The sequence below is a fragment of the Chinchilla lanigera genome, unplaced genomic scaffold (assembly GCF_000276665.1).
Source record: "Chinchilla lanigera isolate Chin_1 unplaced genomic scaffold, ChiLan1.0 scaffold00046, whole genome shotgun sequence".
Taxonomy (NCBI): domain Eukaryota; kingdom Metazoa; phylum Chordata; class Mammalia; order Rodentia; family Chinchillidae; genus Chinchilla; species Chinchilla lanigera.
The window spans coordinates 8,862,756-8,879,893 of NW_004955447.1; the positions used below are offsets into that span (position 1 = coordinate 8,862,756).

General features: G+C 32.6%; 1 long non-coding RNA gene across 1 annotated transcript in view; it reads left to right on the forward strand.

Annotated features, from left to right (window-relative positions):
* Positions 1-15,870, forward strand: part of LOC106149488 — a 17,673-nt gene extending 1,803 nt beyond the window's left edge. The window contains exons 2-5 of the long non-coding RNA XR_001235710.1: positions 12,026-12,108; positions 14,642-14,730; positions 15,580-15,615; positions 15,838-15,870. This is a non-coding gene — a long non-coding RNA (uncharacterized LOC106149488). The remainder of the gene's footprint in view (positions 1-12,025; positions 12,109-14,641; positions 14,731-15,579; positions 15,616-15,837) is intronic.
* The last annotated feature ends 1,268 nt before the right edge of the window (positions 15,871-17,138 follow it).

Sequence of the window (17,138 nt, forward strand, 5' to 3'; positions counted from 1 at the left end):
ATATATACAATCTGAATGTGAACTTTCATGTGTCTTCATTGTTCTACACGACTTGGAAAAAAATCCACCCAAAGGGAATTGGGAAAATTTGGAAAGTCATAATGAATTACAGACACCCCTAACACCCAGTTTGTGAGTGGATTTTTGTTTCAAAATATGTAGTTATGCAGTATCCCACTCTTGACGCCAATGATCCATTTTCTCAAAAGGAGTGGTAGCACAGCATTGATTTATTGTTAGTGTAAATAATAATTTGCCTTCAGTTCCTTATACCTTTCTCTGTAACACAACTTATCTTCTCTAGTTTGAAGTGTAAGCTATAATATTTTTATTGGTGTGATATTCTCAGATAAAATGACAGTGTAGTGTTGCTTTTCGGCATGCCCTTATAATTTGAAGAAACCATTAGATTTTAATGACATATAATTTAAAATGCCTGTAGGAGTGATTTGAATTTACTGAGATATTTTTAAGAGTAATTACTTACTAGGGGTTGTGGAAGCACTTGTACAGAATCATCCTTCCTCAGGTCAGATATCTGCAACTACTTGAAATGAATTAACACTTCTACCATTAATGTTTGATGAGAGACCATAGCGAAAAAGATGAATGCTTGTATAATTGACATCTGTAACATTTAGAACTGAATACCTAAATGCCAGAGACATAACTCTGAATAAAATGTCAGGACCTAACTCAGTAAGAATTAATGATGTAATATCATAGGAATGACTGGGAGTCAGTGTACATTATTACTAGAATTATTTTGCAAATGTTTAGTTGTTCGTATACACCATTAAGAACTTCTGTTCATATTATTGTTATTGAGAACAACTTTTCTCAAATTTTTAACTTTTATTCATCCAGAGATTCCAAATATCCTGCGAATTCAAGTTATAAAGTACATTGATGGAAATATAAACAATAAATGTGTTTGTTTAACTAAATAGTCCAACCTATGCTATTATACTTAATAAAGTACCATAGTATGCTTGATTCTGATATGTTTTGTCATTGTCAACCATCATTTGTGAGTATATTTTATTTTTGTTAACATTAACTTACAAAAATAAAGCTAATAGATGTATATATATGAATAGCAAGAAAAACGGATATTGCAGAAACATTTAAAACTAAGAGGATTTTATTATTAATTACCATTGTTAAACAGAATTTCATTATTAATTAGCATAACTGAATGATAAATAACTGCTTTGATCTTATATGTACCAATTGGTTAAAAGATTTTTATTAATAAATCTATGAAAATAAGTATTCATAGTTTTAAGAATAAACAACTTCAGAACTTAATCAGTGATAAAGTAGTTCTGTGGGGATTCTGCAGCAGAACTTTTTTGAAAAACCATCTGTTATGAAATCTGCATTTATGATGTGCTCAGAGTGACAAGAATCTTGATGCAGCTAATGTGCCTATTACTCATTTTGCAAAGACCTAAAAATTCTGTCACCATAATTTTAATCATTCTATAGAAACAAAAAGTAAGCAATGGCATGATTCAAGTATACATTTAACCATCACCAAAAATGCAGGGAAGCTTGTTGAGGTAGATTTCTGAATGAAGTAATGAATCATCTCTTTATTTCTGATAATAAAAGAGCAGTTTGTCAATGTTCAACCTGAAAGTCTGAAAACATAGTGATATATTTGGGCAGTGTAAGATATCACTAGGCACTGAGTAGTTCTAAGCATACTTATCTTTTCTGGCATAAATTTGCCATAAAACTGTTCACTAATCTAAGAGCCAATAGTATTTCCATGCACAGCATTGTTTTTGTATATTTTATTGTAATGATTCTGGGGACTTCTGACAAACTTACAAGAATTCTCAGCTGTCAAGACCACTGTCATGAAAATTCTTTTCACCCACATCTTCTTGTAAATGAATAGTGGAGTTTTCTTGAGGGTATCAGAGGGAACATAGGATAACATGTACAAATTTCATGCCTTCATGTAGACAACTAAAAGGAGACTTGCTGAAATATAAAATAATGTAGTTCTTTTAGTATTATTTGTTTTAATGTTTTACTATAACCAAGTATGCAAAATGCATAAAGTGGTTGTTTTAGTAACATATTCTAATGGCTTATCATTGTCAATTTAAGTGAATAAAAAATAGCATTTACTGTTTTCAATATTAATTTTTAATGTACATTTTAACATGTTTAAATAAAAATTCCTTGCAAAGTCAATACTGCTTAAGAATAGAGAATTTCTGAGAGCTAATAATTTGAGAACTCTCTGCATCATTGGGAATTTAGCAGGTCCCCTCCGTTAGGACCTGCAAATATTTCCTGATTAAAGGACAAATGGTAACTAAAGTTACTAAAACCTTTATATTTCTAGGACAGTCCTACCTTGTAAATGACTTCTATAATTCATGATAAATTCTATATTGTAGCCCAATGATAGAAAATTACTCAAGTATTACTGCTCAGAGATAGCTACTGATGTCCCCCAAGTACTCAAATCTTGAAGACCTAAAGCCTCCTGTGACTGTATATGGAGATGCAACTTATTTAAGAGTTAAATTAGATTAATTGTAGGCCTAAGAATAGAGCTTTGATCTGAAAAGATTAGTGTCTATTTAAAAACAGAATGAAAACTCTCTTGAAAAAAACTATCATGAATTTTCTAGCCTCTAGAATTGATAGAAAATAAATGTTTCGTCTTTACATCACATACCCAGACTACAGTGTTTTGTTATGGCAGGATTTTGTTATGGAAGCCTCAATAGACTGGCTGATACTTCATCATTTCCTTTCCCAGTGACAATACAGGAACTATTAGGTTACTCTTTTCTCCCCTTTATTGTAATTAAAATTACAGCAAGAGAGATTTCTGTTCACTGTATATACACAACACATACTACACATTTGTTGAACAAGGTCATTAATTTAGTGTTTGAGGATCTCACAAATGATACTTGTTAAAAAATGCATTCACTGTTAATTATTAGTTTTCAGACATCTTAATTTCTTGCCCTCATCCAGTCCGGTGTATTGTTGTTTTGAAAGATATATTAGCTCATTTTGCTTATTGCTATCATTGACTTGTTATCCATATGTCAAAGTTATGTTTTACTCATAAATTAATGTTTTGAATACTTTTAAATGCCTTTCTATATTCTAATTGACTTCAGAAGGCAGAAAAACACTTTCATGCTTGACATTCAAAGCCTTATATTATCTGACTAAAATTTAACTCCCCCCAAAATGCAATTTTTTGGTGACGTTTGAGCCATTGCAAGTTCCTTTGCCCTGAGAAGACTGATATTCTTCCATATATATCAATAACTTTGGAAAATTATGTTTTCATATGAAATAGTAATAAAATAGAGTTTGTGTCTCCAACATTATGGGCTCATTTAATTTTCTCAAATTAAGGGTTATACAGTTTCTTTTATGATCTTTTTTTGTTACAGTACTTTTATTTACCAAAAACTCTGAGAGAGTGATAACACTTAAACTGGCTTTATTTTTATTGGATTTAAACATAAAAGCAATAATGAATTCTATAACTGTATGGTTAAACAAATATGTTTGTTTTTATATAGTTTTTTCCTTCTGTATTTTTCACTTTATCTAATTTTTTACATTATAATAAACTCGATAAAGAATGAGAAAATAATGTGATAATATACTAGCACTAATGATTTTCTTTTTCAATGTTAATGAATTAAGTAAAACTTTCTGGTTGCCAGTCCTTAACTTTATTTTACGTTCTTTCTTCATAAATCTGTCTTATCGAGTATTATTTTTCATTTAAACATTCCACCACATTTTGCTCGCATATATTAATTTTATTAATTTGAAGTATAACTACATAATATAATCATTCATGTTTCTCATGAAATTCCTAGTCTAAATGTGTTACAAAAGATTGTAAGACCATTAAATGCTGGAATAATATAATTTACTAAAATGCTATTGCCTTACATTGTTGGTGTATAGTCAGTTTCTGTCTGGGGTGACAGGTCCCAAGAAAGAGGTGCCCGCGAATGGAAAACAAAAAATTTCACTTGCGTGGTTATTACATCTATTTCTCTAGAGAATCCTCACCAATACAGCTTTGTGTATTCAGAGCGGTTCCAGAGGAACAGAATTGCAAGGCTGAACTTTCTTTCAATGGTTCTAGAATGTGCTATGCAGTTTGATGAGACCTAAAGTGGCCATGGTTTTTCCTGATCATGTAGCAAGTACTGTCGATCTGTTACGTGAGTTGCTTAAAGAAAAATGCCACATGGAGACATTTAATACTGCGAATCACCACTTGTACAAAGCAAGAGATTTCATAATTTTATGTAGAGCAATACCTCAGTACATGAATGCTTTTATTTGTTAGCAATTTGGTTTGAAAACAGAACCATTTGGCAAAATTGTGTTTTTCTTTGCAAACCATGTATCAGTGATGAGCACAACTGCAGGTGTGTTCCACACATCAACATGAACATGGCTGTCTTTTCCAGAATCTTAAAATGAATTAAGTTCATGAACAGAGTTACCACTGTATTACACTTTAGAACATTTTAACATAATTTTTAAATTTATTATTAGTACAAATTAGAGGTACATTTTTTATGTTCATCATGGAAATACAATACATGCACTTTAACACATCTTAATTGTTTTATGTCCCCCTCTCTCCTCAAGATGATGTTGACTCTTGCTTTTGGCACCTCTAAACAAGGTAAGAAAGGAAAAGAATGAGCCGAGAGATTCAATTTTCTGCCCACAAGGATGCATAAACCACCTAAAGACTTGCAATTGTATTTTGAAGGATAATTTTCTCTTCTGAAGCTGTTGAGCGGAACTTGCTAGAAATGAAACATTAGTCCTCATCAGGCAAGTGACTGAATTACAGCGCCATTTTAACTTTGCCTCAAAGGGTATCTGTGGAGAAAGAGGAGGCACAAGTAAGTTGCGTGGAAGAGTGACACAAGTAAGTGTCCCCGCCTCCTCCTTTCTCTGTGCTCCTGCTGTCCTCCAGCACACAACTACGGCCTCAAGACCGCTTGATAGCGGAAGAGACAAGTAGGACCTGACACATCATGTTAGTACCAACCAAACATGTGTGGTTGTACAACACTGGGGCAACTGGAGATGGACACATGTTCAGCTGTCAACCTGAGAGAGGCCAGTTGTGGCTATTAATTGTGACTGTCAGCTTGAATGGATTATGCAGTACCTATCAGATTAGTACAGCAGACTTCTAGATATCCCTGTGGGTTTCATGTATTTCTTTTCTTCTTTTTTCTTTTCTGGCATGATGCCAGCAACCCTGGGGTGTTGGGGGACTACCCTGATTGTTGGTGCCAGCATCCAATAGACTTGCATCTCAAATAGAATGAGAGAGAAGGAGGGAGATGTTTACCTGCATGGAAAAGGTCTATTCTGGGAAGTTGGTAGGACTTTTGGTCTTATTCTCACCCGTGGCCCCACCTTCAAAGTTTTCAGGCATTCAACACAGACTACAGAGAGCTTAAAGCCTTGGGTCTGACATTGGCTACACAGCCAGAGATAGCAATGCCTCCTATTTGAGGCTTACAGCTCCTTGGACTAAGCAGTCACTCAATCCTCCAGCTCTCAAGACCACATACTGAAATTGTGGGCTCTCTCAGTTCCGATCTTGAAAGTCTAAAATCTCTCTCATAAATCCCTGGCTGATTTCATTTCTCTAGATAACGATAATCAGTACAGACCCCTTGTCAGAAAATATAAGTGATTATAGTTGCATTTATTTTCTTCAGTGATAACTTAGACATCTGAAATGTTGTACCAGAAGTAGATTTCTTATTTTGAAATTTAAACTTCTATTCCATTAGGTCAATTTTTGGTTTCAATTGATTTACAAAATGTTTTTGTTTCCTTGGCAATGCTCTATAACTAGGGGTTTTAGAATAATGTATGAAAAATTGTTTGAAATGTCACATAATCTTACACTTTTATGAGAGGTACTTATGATTTGGACACTATCAGTGTATTTTCAAATATATTATGCATATGTTATTAATTTTTTAAAAAATTTATTGGGAAATTAAATTATGATACCTGAAATTATATCCAAAGATGTAATTTCACACAATAAAAGTATGCTTTCCTTTTCTCCAGCTTCTCTTTAACTCATTTCAGAATATTATTAATTAGTGTTGAAATTGTAAACTAATTCTATGTACTCAATACAAAAGGCATTTGAGTGATCAAAAGTTATGTCCGTAATATCATTTAGTGATAAAGAAGTAGCCACAGCATTCAAGAAAAGAATCATGCTGCAAGTAACAGAAAAATACAGAATGCATTTTACACAAACCTAGGAAATTCCAAATTGCATGTTCTTATGTTACACTTCAGACTATGGTTATTAGACCTTATCATTTTCTTTTTAAACAACTGGTTAAATAATCTTTGTATGCTTGGCAACGTACTTATTTATAATTGAATAATTTTGTACTGGCTAAAGAAGTGGTCCCATGTTTGAAAGGATACAATTTTAAAATTATTTTAGCATATTTTTTCCAAATCTCAGTTCTGTAAACCACAAAATAGAAAAACTCAATTTGATTCATTCTGATTAAATGTTGAGGGGCTGGGGATTTAGCTCAGTGGCAAAAGCGCTTGCCTGGCAAGCGCAAGGTCCTGAGTTCGGTTCCTGGTACCGGAGAAAAACCAAAAAAAAAAACTAAAAAAAAAAAAAAAAAAAAAAGTTGAAAAAAATAAAGTATTTCTTTTATTTGAAATGTAAAAAATATAATCACACATCAGTGACTTCTTATTTATATAAAAGCTCAATGTATGGTTTTATTTTAAATGGTTGATATTATTAATTTGATTATTGTTTAGATTTTGCGCCATAACATATTTCTATTATTTTCAAAGCACCCAGGGAAATTCAGGAAACCTTAGACTGTATGTGCTATGATTGTTTGAGTTGCTGTACGGCCTATATCGTATTGTGTTACTTGGGTTTTTATTAATTCAAAATCATATGAATATTTTAGCTATGATTACAAGGATATTTTATGTTGCTTGTGTTTAATTATACTTTTATAAAATGCATTGCAACTTTATACTCTCAAAAATTCAAAAATAGTATAAAATTTAGAGTTTTAAATTGCTGAAATTATAGAATTTGTATAGGAATTATTAAAAGTGACCATCTTGCTAATGCTCTCCACAACTGTGAGGAAAAAAAAAGCCTAAGTGTCTATTGAGTAATTAATAAAAAACTGCAGCACATACAGTCAGTGAGGTGCTATTCAGCCGTATAAAATGAATACAACCTTTGTGTGTGAGGTATGGATAGAATTGGAGACCAAGCATAGATATCAAAGCACCTAATGGTCTCACTGTTATGTGGAATCTAACACACTTGATGTCACAGGTGCTGGAAGCTTGGAAGTTGAACAGTAGTTACCAGAGCCTGGAGCCAGTAGGGGAAGGTGACAGGTGGAAAAGTATGACACAGGAACAAAAATATTCTTCTGTGCTGCTACACAATAAAGGGTTTATGGACATCACCACTATACTGTATGTTTCAAAAACCTAGAAAAATTAGAAGAAAGGATTTTGAAAGATCTTTTACCAGAAAGATATGATTGATGAGATAGTTACCTTTCACCTGTTTTAAAAATTATGCAAGGTGTACCTGTATGAAATACCACAATTATCTCATTAGTTTATATATTTTGTGGTTTTCTGTAACCATTCAAAACAAATTTGATTTTAAAGTTAAAAACATAAAGGAGAAATGAGACTGATATTGTTCTTTAATTATTGTTTACCATGTTATTTACAATTAATTTTAATATCTGGCAATAAATTATAACATGATGCAATTTTTCCAAAATTGTGAAGGGTCGCATAGGAAGAAAGGACTGCAGGTTGGAGGAGCACTGGAAAGGGTGGACCTTCACAGTGACTCTAGTGTTGTAAGGGCTTTTACAACACACCATGATAAAGACTTTTATTTGGGATACTTAATTTCTACATTATTTTAAGCAAGAAATACTTTCTAGGAATAATACTGGATTTTATACTAAAATACTTTCAAAAAGGGAAATATGGAGAACAACTACTTGAGGGAAATTATTGGTATGGGATTTCCTAGCCAAAATTAGCTAAAAATTAGATTTCTAAAAAAAATCAAATTAACATTTCCGATAGATCTTTGGTAGTATCAATATAGTGCTTATTTTACCAATTATACCTACAATTAAAAACTTAGAAATTTAGCAACTTTACATGTGCTTTAAATTTGCAGGTCTAGATTAATGACATATTGATGCATAGGATGGGAACAGAAATAAGACTATAGGACTTAAGACCTAGCCCTGGGGGGCTTTCAAAATTAAAAGTTGTACACACAAAAAAGCTGTCAAATCTTTGGAAGTTATACTTAAAAAGAGAGTCAATTAGGCATATTAGCGAATATTACAGTATGAATAGGAAGTTCTCTTAAATATAAAGTAGATTAATTACTTAATGAATACTGAATAACCCTGATGAAATAAACTCATCACATTAGGGAAAATGGACAGATTGACATATGAAGTTATTTCTTTCATACCACTGGATATTTTATGTTTACTTCTTATCTAGGCATTTTCCTTCTGAATTTAAATTATGGAAAGGGAAATGAGAAAGATACAAGAAGAGTGTTTACCTTCTGAAATTTCCAAATCACTTCCTGAGGTGTCTACTGATTCTGCTTATAAAGAAACAGCAATTTTGTTGAAAATAAGACAAATGTGATAAATGACTGCTATCCTTTATTTTGTTGATACATGAAGCTTACAAGAACTTCATACCATGAGAAAAATAGTTACTGATTAGAAAAAATATAATAAGGCGAATTTGAGGGAAAATATTACCTGTATACAAAATATTTCAAACCTTCCCATTGAGCTTAGGAACTGAGGCAGCTGTTTACAATGCAGCATTTTAACATCTGGACATCTGATCTATGCAGAGAATCACCTTACACACTTAATATTTGGCGGGAGACATATTTCGACAAGATAGATACTGTGCCATGCAAGCAGCATACACTGCATTATCTCATAGGTGGAGAGGTAATAAAGTCAGGCTAAGAAGTGTTGGTCGTGATAAATGGGCTGGGAAAAGATGCTAAAGTTTTTTTCTTCCAACTGAGAATGCAATGGTTTATACAATATGATTTATACAGTTTCTTGTTCTGTGTGAATCACATTTATCAAGCCAGGTATATTCCTACAGCAAAATAGCCGAGAAAAAGTAACTTTATGAAGAACAAAGATTTATTTAGCTGAGAGTTTTGCAGACTCAGAGTCCAAATAGGTAGACATGGGATCTGGCAAAGACTGACCCCCTTAGCTGTGTCACTTTAAGGCAAACAACACTAATGAAATGACTTCTGGGAGGAAGATAGCGTAGTACCAAGCAGCAAGCCAGCGAAACTGAGATTCCAGAATCTTTTCCCAAAGTATATTAACAAATGACCTAAAGATTTTCCACTAGCCCTCCTTCGTTAGTTCATTATACATTCATTGTCAGTGCCAATGACCTAACCCAGGGTCTTGCATACAGGAGGTAAGCACTGTACCACTGAGCTACATCTCTGGGCCTGCAGCCCACCTATGAAAGGTCCCATACCATTCCCTAATAACACCACCCTGGTTACCGAGCTTCCTACATATGAACTTTTGAGGGACAGAGAATATCAGAAGCATAGAACAAGGTTAGTACGCCTGTGTTGGGTACTTTATATTCCTTCTAACTGAGCTATTAAGAATGTTTATGCTAATTGTGCATACCTCATGACCCTTCCTCCCTTACGACTGTGCCTCAAAGTGCCGATTTTTCTAACATTACAATGAAGACGACCTGTGAAATTTCTCTACCTAATCAGAAGAGTTACAGTCCTCACCACCTTGTCTCATGTCAGAAAATGACATTATTGCCTCACATATTTCTTTCCTTTATGACTCCTTCAATAGTATTTCTATTTAAAGTGTCTTTAGAAGGAAATGATAGCATATATAACACTCAGTTTGGACTGAAACCCCTTTTATACTTTAAAATTGTGGCAAGTACCACAAATACAGCCTAGGAGTTTACAAAATTTTATTTCATTTATATCGTGTCAGATGCAAAATGCACTTTACCCAAATGCTTCTGTTTACAAGTAATCTTTATGGAAATGTTTTTAGCAGTTAGTGAACAAGAATCATTTATAAACTGGTTCACTTATTTATCTTAGAAATATTGAATTTATCAAGATATTGTTGCTTTGGTTCTGGAAGGCCTCCTGATGACAATTTGTTTGGTGACTCTGACAAAAAGTGCCCATGATATTATCTCCCAGAACATTTATTCATTCTTTCAGTAGATATTTACTGTGCATCTACTGTGTGACAGGTACTGTTCAACTCAGCACTACTAAACTTACATATCGATGAAGTTAAAATTCCATTAAAAACTGTATAGTGCTAAAGTTTTAAGGAAATTAGTGTTCTCATAATTTGTTTTTTTGTCATTTTATTAGTGCATTGGCAATACACAATGATCACATTCAATGTGGGGGCTGTACCACATGTATGTAACACAACTTAATTCTTTTTATAGCCCTCCCTCATCTTCCTCTTCTTCCCTCCTCCTTCTCTCTTGTTCCTTTTCTTTTACAAAACAGCATATTTTTTGAGTATTTAATTTTTTTCATTTTTCATTTTATTTTAAAGAGAGTAGTAAAAATTAAAAGAACAATAGCTAAATCTTGGAAGCAACCTAAATGTCCATCAACTAAGAAATGAATAAAAAGTGCTGGGGATTTAGCTCAGTGGCAAAGCGCCTGCCTGGCAAGTGCAAGGTCGTGAGTTCGGTTCCTGGTACCAGAGAAAAACCAAAAAGAAAAAAAAAAGAATAAAAAAGATGTGGTATTTTTATACAATGGAGTATTACTCAGCTATATGTAAAAAAAGATAAACTCGAGGCTTTTATAGGTAAATGGATGCAGCTAGAGACCATACCACACACATAAGTGAAATAAATTGGACCCACATGTGGAAGCATCGTGTTGTCTCCCTGGTGTAGGAACCTGAAAGAGTAAGTAAAACTCAAAATATACAATAGATAATATAAAAGGGGAAGAAATTGCTCAAAGGATGAAACAACTGGAATGAGGGAAAGAAGAAAAAGAAAGAAGGCAAAAAAAAAATACACGCATATATGGATAGCTAGGGTAACTGTACCGCTGATGTCTGATGGTATATTGAAAGGAACAGGCAATGCTTAAATTTTTTTTTATATTTTGACCAATTTTGTATGTTTTCATCTGGTCATCTGAGCAATTGATTTGAAGACAACAATATGCAATGGAACAAGCATTGGTAAATTCCTGCCATCTTGTCTAATGAAACTCTGTATTATCGCTAATGTTTATTTAATAATTTTTTTATTCTCTGTAATAGTTTGAGCAACCGTCCAGTTTTATATATGGTAATTTGAGCCATGTAGCTGAAGATAACAATACATAATAAAACAACCACTGTTAATTCCTATTTTTTTATTTTAAAACAATGCATTTTGATTGCATAAATGCAAACAAATTGTTTGAAGATTTTTTTTAGTTTTAATAAGATGAGCTATTCCTTGACTCTCCTCTTTTGTGATATCACCTATTTTCCATCATTTATCTAGGGGTTGGGGATTTAGCTCAGCGGCAGAGCGCCTGCCTGGTAAGCGCAAGGTTGTGAGTTCAGTTCCCAGTACTGGAGAAAAACCAAAACCCCCCCCCCCCCGCTCAAAGAAACAACATTTATCTAAATTTGATTGCAATCATACCCAAGATCTCTTTTCTTCTCTCTTAATAAATTATAGTTATAAGACTGAAATTTTCTTTGAAGAAAGTCAAATAGATGTATGAGAATTACAAGATAAAAATGAAATTGAAAAGAGCAAATTTGTAAAAGAAACTTTCCAAAATTCTTTTCCAGCCCCGTGAATCATAGATTTCACTGTTTTCCATTAGCAGGAATTAAATCTACTCCTAAGATGTTTGAGAGAATCTGACAGAAGCTTAAATGAAAATATCGTTTCATCCACAGCGGACACCAGGTATAATGCTGAATTTCATTGTGAGTTTAGCTTTCAAATGAAAAGACATTTTCAATTCAGTTATTAATTTTACATTGTGATATGCTTTCTCTTTAACAAATTAAATCCCCTAAAAGCATTATATAGAAAAATTCCATGAATATTAGTATTCTCACATAAGTGACAAGTTTAAATTTTCTATTACCCTAATAATATAGCTCTTCCAGAAAAAGTAAATATAAAATATTATCTAAAGACAATTGAAGAGTTTTACTCATTCATGTAGATTTTCCTACTTCCCAAAAGAATTATGGAACTTTATAGGTAACAATAATATTATAAAACAAATGTAATATATGTAAGAAGAGAAAAATTGGAAGGAAAGCCAATGCAAAAGTAAGATTAAATAATGTTCCTTAAATTATTTACAGTGTTTTACTTTATTTATTGATTAAAATACGTAAAATACATTGCAAAATTCATTGTCTATAAAAGTTAAACCCCAAATTTGTCTCAAAATGCATATATTTTCCCAGTTTATTCACATACATGCACATAGACAAATATACATCATCCTGTCTTCAGTGGTTATGAAAATTTTGATGAATTTTAATTTTTGAAATTATTGAATGATTTGTGGAAAGCCTTTGGTTACATTTTCATGACAGAATTTTTATTAAATGTTAACATTTTCCCAGACTTCCATTTGATTAAATAGTACTGAGAAACCTGTTTATTAGTTTTGTCATTGGAAACTCCACTTTATGAAGGTAAGTGCTACCTTGAAAGAAGAGAAAAATATACTCTCAAAAAGGGTGAACATCACTCCTTTACTTCTTATACTTGGAAGGGCATTGTAGCTGTAGGTCATAGTCATGAAATTTTTCTGATACCATAACAAAGCTAATGTTGTAGCAAGAAACATTTTGACATTTGATAAGTTTAAGTTTCAAACTTAGGACTCAGGGGCTGCGGATTTAGCTCAGAGGCACAGCGCCTGCCTGGCAAGCGCAAGATCGTGAATTCGATTCCCAGTACTGGAAAAACAAACAAACAAACAAACAAAAAACCACTAAACTTAGCACTCAATACACACACAAACTTACTTCTTCCAGACTCAGATTTTCTGGCTCAAACATGAGTACTAAAAATTAACTTACAATTTAATTTCTCTTTTACCAGTATACCATAAGGTTGTGTTTCTAGTAAAAGTAAAAAAGTAAATATTCTATTATTTGAGTAAAATATCACAATAATAGAGCTCTATCATACTGTTTTAATACAGCTGAAATAAAAATAATTATAAAAGAATTACCAACATTTATCTAATATTTTATAAAGGCAAATATTGACAAGACCATGCAATAAGAGGAGATTTCCTTTGACTAAAAACAGAAAACTTTACAGGAAAGAATTGTTGGAGTGTTCACAGACTGTGTTGATAAGGAATGAAATGTCAGCTATATTGTGAAAATCTGAAGAGGATTTGCAAATAAGATATTTTTTTTGAAAAGTTGTATAAAATGATATATATGTATCAATTTTAACAATGATACAGTCTTTTATTACTTTTTTACTTCTTTTATAGTCCTTAACTTCTCTGAAATTCATTCTTGTATTGATTAAATCAACATATATACTTCTGGTTTTGAAAGCTTCTGATAAAATATCAACCAAAGGTAAATAGCATTCAGGAATTTCTTACTACTACTATTATTGTTTTTTCATTTTCTTTTGCAAATCAATTATATTTTTACTAGTCAGCTAACTCCTGCCCACATATGTTCTAACTGAGAATCTCACATTAGAGCATTCAGTGCTAGTCTTCCGATAAAAGCAGAAATACTGAGGTCCTTTGTACAGTGGATATTTGTTGCACTCGCCAGAGCACTTGTGGTATTGGGTGACAGGACCTAGGAAATGAGTGTTTGCTCTGAGCAGGTGTCAGAGATAACTTCTCTTCTTGTCATCCACAGGTTATTACTGCAGTCTGGCTTCAGAATAGCCCTGGCATCATCTATCTGGAAGAAGGAGGTTAACGAACAAACTCATAGAGGAGTCATAGAAATTTTTAAGCTTACAGTAGTCATGTGAAATTTTCACCTGATGTCAGATTTCCAGCACTCAGTCACATGGCCATGCAGAAGAGTTATAAAATGTAGAAAATAGTTTCTCCCTGTGCTCAAGGGAAAATGAACAGTTTGGTTAATGCATGACACTGTTATTGTGAGACAAACATCAAAATAAGGTTGGATGAAAGACTTAGAAATACAATGTTATTTTAATGTTAATATGTCAGATTAACAAAGGACACAGATATAATTTTTCTCTCACATGTACAATTATATGTGATATAGTATCACTACATTAACTTTCTTCTTGTTCTCATTTTGAAGTACAAAAATAATTTAGATTTTTAAAATTATGAAGAAAGCAGGATTAGTTACGGTCAATAATTGGAAAAGATAAAGACAATTTAATGCTAGTTTGGATCTAATTAATGCACCATGAAATACTTTATTCAGAAAGGCTTTTTAATTTTAATTTCTTTCAGAAAAGCTTCCAGATTGATATAGATGCAAAAGTGAAATATCACCTCTCAAGTGAGAATTCGAAAGGTTGATGTAAATGAGCATCGGGAACGTAAGTCAGTGAATCTTGGACCATGACATTCAAGAAGCAAGTATGTGAAACTCTGAGACTCTGAGTGTGTGTGAGAAACTGTGTGCTAAGCATTTCACTGGGCTATCAAGAGTCATCTTCAATATAATATCACTAATATAATACAAGAGTTAATTTAGTAGGATGTTTATATGCATTAGGAGTTTTACATATTAGAACATGGTTTTTGTTTGCTTCTGGAGCTCCCATATGTTCAGTAAATAGACCTCCCCTCCTCTCCCTCCACTCCCCCTCCTCTTCCTCTGTCCCCCACCTCCATCTCTCTGTCTCTATTTCTGAAAGCAGCTGGTCTTTCTTCTCTAATACTTATCTTTGTTCACACTCAAGGTTGCTGATCAACACGTTTAATCATGCATCTAACTTCATTTTCACAGCACAATTTATATGTGATTATATTGGATAGCATTGACATCAGTGAACGTACCTAAAACTGAAAATAAATTAATCTGCTCTAATTATTTAGAATGCTTGACAGATCTAGTCAAACTTCTATGTCAGCTTTCACTAAGATTAAGTGTTTAGGAATATTTCTCTTTCAAGAGCAGTTGGGGAACATCTGGATGGACAAAGTTACCATGGGATACTTGGCATAAGAGTCTCAGAATCATTACACTTCATTATATATTTTGAATCTTTAAGAGACATGCAGTTTATCCTTTTAGAACACTTTTTGCACATATACCTTCTGTACTATGGAAGTGTAAACATAGATGAGTAAAACTGGAAATAAACAAGCTTGAGTTAAGAAAAAGTAGATTAAAATTGAATGACGGGGCTTTAATTTATACCTGTATTCTTTTTGACAAATAGGAGTCACTGGGGAGAAGGAGCAAAAGACGTGCATAGGTGAGGAAATTCATATTGCTACCAGCTCACTCCTGTTCTGGGGTTTTGTTTTGGGGTGGTGAAAATGGAAGCCAACAATGTAGCGAGCAGTCTGGAATGACCAAGGGCATGTTTATTGGAAACAATAAAAGACAGTCCACGCAGCTGGAGGTGGGGGTTCATCCTAGAGGTGCATATTGTGGACATTTAAATTCAAGGGATTTTATACAGTTTTTGTTACAGGTGAACGTGACAACACAAGGAGACTGCTTGGGGCTTTTCTTGTGAGACTAAATGGTAGGTGAAGTTGAAGAATGAAATTGCAGAAAGAAAAAAAACTTAAAACACAGAAGACTTAAAAATAAAGGCCTAAGAGCCTGATAACATAAAGATTATGTAGGTGATTTAAATTATTGTGTCTGTTTCTATATGTCAATTTTATGTCCTCCTTGGGTTTGCTTATAAATAAATAAACACTTGTGATATTACCTGAAATATCTTTTGGATCACATGGCTTGACAGTATGCTAATTTAGATCCGTTCCTACATGTAAAGATATGTTTAAATTTAGTAATATATTTCCTTTCAGATTGCTTAGCCAAACAAAATATCTAAATAGGTTTTCTAAATACAATGTCTATCATTCTCTGCATACAGTAATTTAAAATATAATTTAGATTAAAAAACTGTTTACTGTTATGATTTGCTCTCATGAGTTATTTAAAATGATTGTTCAGATAACTGAGTCGGTGGTGACATACTTTGACAAACAGTAAATATTTTTGTTGTAATATTGTTATATTGACCATAATTAAAGGGTTAAATACTGCATGTATAAAGCAGTGAGGTTTTCTTAAGACATAAAGATGCTGTAGGTTAAACTTACAAAACTAGATTTAAGAACTAAGGTTCTACATTGTACCTAATTTCCTGTATTTTCCATTGTTAAGCTTTTGGTTACTATATTTGAACTGTGAAAGATAAGTCAAATGTTGGTTTACAAAAGATTTTCAATTATGTTATGATGGGTTAAACAAACAACTATTTTATCATTTTATGACATAAATTATGTGTGACTATACATGCATATATTATATGATGTGCTATATAATATATTATGTGCTATAAGTCTAGGCTTTAAAGTTCATTTTGTAAAGCTAAAACTGTAAGCTTGATACCTACAGAGTAATTAATGGGTATTCTCTTTTATAAAATATACAGTACATCTAATATAAGTTTGGTCCTGCCTTGTAACACTGGATCTATATCCATTGGCTTCAATTAAACAAATATTTTGTGACTATATACAGAAGAAATGCTTACATACTGAGTGGTCTGTCCAGCAGTAATGTTTCCTAAATTTATACAATCTCTACAGATGTTCCTAAATTCCTGACCATGCAGTTACACTCTATAAAAATGTTAAGCAAATCTAAACTCTGCCTTAAATATAAGACATATAGTTGTAACACTAATTATTGCTATATTAGTAAATTCTAACTAAAACTGTGTTGGTAATAATTTTATGATTGTTTTATAGTTAT